Source organism: Ptychodera flava, chromosome 15 (assembly GCF_041260155.1).
Source record: "Ptychodera flava strain L36383 chromosome 15, AS_Pfla_20210202, whole genome shotgun sequence".
Taxonomy (NCBI): domain Eukaryota; kingdom Metazoa; phylum Hemichordata; class Enteropneusta; family Ptychoderidae; genus Ptychodera; species Ptychodera flava.
The window spans coordinates 38654305-38659147 of NC_091942.1; positions in this window are offsets into that span (position 1 = coordinate 38654305).

Below are 4843 nucleotides of genomic sequence, written 5' to 3' on the forward strand. Positions count from 1 at the left end.
CCAAAAGGGACTATATATAGATGCACATTTTAATCTCCTTACACCAGACTTAAAGCCCATCGAAAGTCAGACGCCCTACAGATCACTTCAGTTTTATTTAGTTTAAAAACTGTTGACTTTTTGATGCGCCAGATTGAATTTTCACAAGAAATTGGCAAAAATTTGGTGAGAAATTGGCAAAATAATGACGGAAAGTTAATGACGCTGGTGGCGCACTTTCTCCCCCTTCAGGCTAAGGTACTGGCCGTTGAATCAATGAGGGAGGGCAAGGAAAGTCAGTGAGAAAGTGTTGGGAAAAGAGCAAAGTTCTCTGTTATTTTCGTGATGATGTACAAGTTCGACACTCACACTGAGTGTTATTTCCTTTACAATTTGCTGTTGGGAAACAAATGTTGAAAAATTGGCTACGTCAAGTTGACAAGGGGACAAGCGAGCCGGGCAAATCTGATAAATGCATTGATGCGTCGTCTAGATCATAGACCCTCGAGAAAAACGGTAGGGAATGTAAACTTATATTGTCGATACCTAGCAAGAGTTTTCTGTAGCGTCTATGGCTAAATGAACACTGTTTTTATCGTCTGGTTTTTAGCTCACATTTGGTTATACCAATGTAAGTTTATAGTATAAGCTGAAGTCGATGGTGTCTGTATGTATGTGTGTATATATGTATGTATGTGCAGTATGTCCGTCAACATCAAAAACACGCAAACCGCTGCACATTTCAGCTTGGTATTTGGTGTATGGATGCATCCTGGGCTATAGATGGGATTTTGTTGAAATGAAGTCTGCATTGCCAAAATTATGCAAATGAGCTTACAAAATGTGAAAATGGTCAAGAATTAATATCTCAAGAACCGCTGTTTTGATTGCTTTGAAAATTTGTGTGCAAGTACCTTAGGTGAATCTTATACAGTTTTATGAATATTGTGAAGATATCCTTAATTTTGTATTTTTACTGAATTTTTTGGTGATTTTTCTCATTTTCAGTAAAAATTCTTCTTCTCTGAAACCGTCAGCCCAATTGCTCTCAAATTTGGGTTGGATCTTTGCGAGGGTGTTACGCTTCTAATTTGTTGAAATTATGACAAATTGGGAAAATTACTATTTTGGAGCAATTTTGTCATTTTTGGTCAAAAAATCTTAAACAGTATTTTCTTTTTAAAACACCTGGACAGACAGCTTTTGTATTTGGTACACAGACGTACAGAGATGACAATAGTTAGATATGTGGAAATTGTCCTGAAATATACAAATTTGTATTTTTAAGACAATATTGTTATTTTTGGTCAAGAAAACTTGATCTCAAAATTACTTGTTTGAAAAGCTTTGTAATTTTGTATAAAGTCCCGAGGGATGTTATTAGATACATTTTCTGCTCAAAGTGTTGGGAAACCCCCAAATTTGTATATTTTAGGCAATTTTCTCAGTTTGTGACCTTAAATGACCTACACCAACCCAGGATATGTTGTGAGACAGTTTTGAAGGCTGTGAACATAATTTTGTCATATTTGGTATCAATTTGTTGGAAAATTTGATCCAGAAAACAAAGCTTAGGTGAACTTTTTCATTGCGGACCAATTTTTGCAACTTTTCTATGTAAGACATACAAGAACTGATGAGAAATTTGGATCCGGGATAATTCCAGGTGTAATCACCATCCACAGTGGAAGGCATTTCACCATCTGTAACTAACTTAAGTGCTGTTTACATTAGAATGATAACACTCATGGCATTAATTAAAAAATCCCCAAGGTTGTAAATATATTTCCTGTCATCTGGCGTTATGTAATACCAAGGGATGGAACATTTGATATTCAAGATGGGGTAGGGTCTAGAAGATTGATGAGGTAGCATTACTTTTTTACCAGCTCCCTTGTACATTTTTTTACCCACTCCCACCTTTTCTTCTTATCAAACCTTCTCTGTCTATTTTTTGTTGTTGACATTTGCTTATGTATTTAGGATCTGCTTGTCCAATTGCTATAGAAGTTGATATGCATGTTCCTAAAGATGACCTGCAGTACCTAAGTTGGAGACCTTATTTGCTTTTGTCATTCTTGTTTTTCCTGGTTTAAATATTTCTCGAATGGACCAATTCAAACCGAATGTGAGCACACTGTCCTTGACGGTATTTTTCCCGTTGGCTTTGGCTAGAATCCAAAATGTGATCTTCAGAACATTCACCATGACTGTTATCAAAAAAACCTCAAAATTCTCTGTGTCATTACTCGAAACGAGCCATGCAAGAGCAAAGTGTACATATTCAGAACGTCAATTTGATCGTTAATGAGATTCAGTGTTAAGTCTTAGTAGATACATGAAGGTGGACCTATGGTGAAATGGCAAGGGATATATGCTGTTGGTCTTAAATCGTTGAATTATCGCACGATAAAAGATGAATCATCGGCCAAGTTTAGATACTTTTTCTGTGGAAATATTTCTTCTGAATAAATGTTTAGGCTCGGTGGTGTTACTACGATCGTATACTTGTACCTATAAATGTACCAAAATTTGAACAAATCTAAAATAGTTCACCCCTAGGGACCTACTTGCATACCAAATATCGGAGCTGTCTGATCAGCAATCATAAGTTCAATATATCATATTTAGTTCATCTGTAGGAACCTGTATACCAAATATCAAAGCTATCTGACGAGTTTTTTGAGAAATAATTTTTTTGACCATGAATGGCAAAAATTGCCCCAACAATACAAAATTGTACTTTTCATCATAATTTGAATATATCATATCTTGATTATCCCTATAAACGTGTATACCAAATATCAAAGCTATCAGACAAGGGGTTTTGATGAAATAAATTTTTGACCAAAAAAGACCAAAAAAATCATTAAAAATACAAATTTGCATATTTCATCACAACTTGAACAAATCTAAGTTGGGTCATCCCTAGGGAACTGTATACAAAATATCAACGTTATCTTACAAGCGGTTATGAAGAAGAAGATTTTTTACCAAAAACACCTTTTTTGAGCTACCGGTAATTTGCATATTCTCAACGATATCAAAAACAAAAAATACCGCAATTATAAGGTGTCGCTCAAATTTTATCAGAATTGGTATATACCAGTATGGGTTACCAATGATCAACAATAAATGTTGTTTCTATCTGTTCAGTGGAGGAAAATTCTACGTTGATGTTATGACAATGATTTCTGCACAGTACGACCAGAAAAACAACAAGAAATATTTAAACCAGAAAAAAAAGAATGACAAAAGTAATTAAGGTCTGAAACTTTAGATACTGGAGTCAACTTCAGCAACATGCATAGCAGAAACAAGCCCCTCTTAGTTTGAGCATAGACGGTCTTCCCCCTCTACTGTCTATGGTTTCAACAGGTCTGTTAATATGTAACAGCTCATAAACAATGACAGGAAATGACTCAAGGTCAGTTGAGTTGGCATGTTTCTTACTGGCATGCCATCACTCCTGCACATTTGCAGGATTTCACTTTTTCTTACCTCATTTGCACATTTTTGACACTGATGTGTTCATTTGAACAAATTCACATCTCAACCCCTACATCTACCTGTACACCAAATACTGAGACGGTAGCTTTGGCGGTATGGGAGCCTTTGTGTGTGACGGACATACATCCGCACATACATACAGACGCCACGACTCATCATATAAGCTCTTTTTGGTATTTATATACAAAACCAAATATGAGCTGAAAAAAACAGTTTCTCATAATCATATTTTGCACCTACACAAGAAATATTAAATCTGTAAGTACTGCAGTTCTCAAGATATATGAGTGGACGGACATCCTCACAAACAGACATACACACAGACATACATACATACGTACATACATATAGACTCCTCAGTCGCTGTGCCTTGTTTTGTGCGTGCCCACGATGGGCCTGCATTCGAAGACTACGCTGTGCACGCGCTGCCAGACACAGAGACTGTTGGTTCTTGCAAGTATATGAATATTCATAAGGGTAGCGACGTCAAAAGAAACACCTATTTAAACACCTATCTAACTGGGCGGAGAGAATATATACTAGTAGCTGGTAGACTTATATGCACGGTATGTTTTTATTTTTTATTTTATTTGGCTAGGGTACTTGTTATTTTTTTTGATTAACGGATTTGTGGAGTTCTATAAAGTACCGGGATCTGGCAGAAATCTGACCGGTCACTAGCAAGAACGTCCAGACCCTGGGATTCGCGTCGCATCTCTGAAGGGCGTGCGCGTGTTCCAACAGGGAAGAACGCGAATCGCAGGGTCTCTGCCAGACTAACATACATACAGGCTGATGTTGGACGGATACCCATCCCAATAGCTGCTTCTATAGACTGTAGTCTATTGTTGCTAAAAAGTGAACATGACTGGAGGATTGACATACGGTAATTTTGCCATACCTATTAAAAAGAGAGGGAAATAACTACCTGCCTGTTAAGATTTGTAGATGTGCACAGGTGAAATAGTAGTTGGACAACAGACAGGTAGAAATAATTTTGGAGTTTTGGTTTTGTTGAGGTTGCAGAGGCAAGGTATGAGGTACACAGTTTGTGAGACATAGTTATCAGGGTAGGTACCACTTTACCAAGGCAAGGAATGAGGTACACAGTTTGTAAAACATAGTTATCAGGGCAGGTAACACTTTACCAAGGCAAGGAATGAGGTACACAGTTTGTAAAACATAGTTATCAGGGCAGGTAACACTTTACCAAGGCAGACAACTTCTCAACTTTATTTTACCACATGTCTGGTTGTTTCAAACCATTTCCTACACTGTCAACAAGAACTAACACTGTACAATCATATATGGATTCTGACTTGTCATACAGAATAAGAAATGCAAAAGACAAATG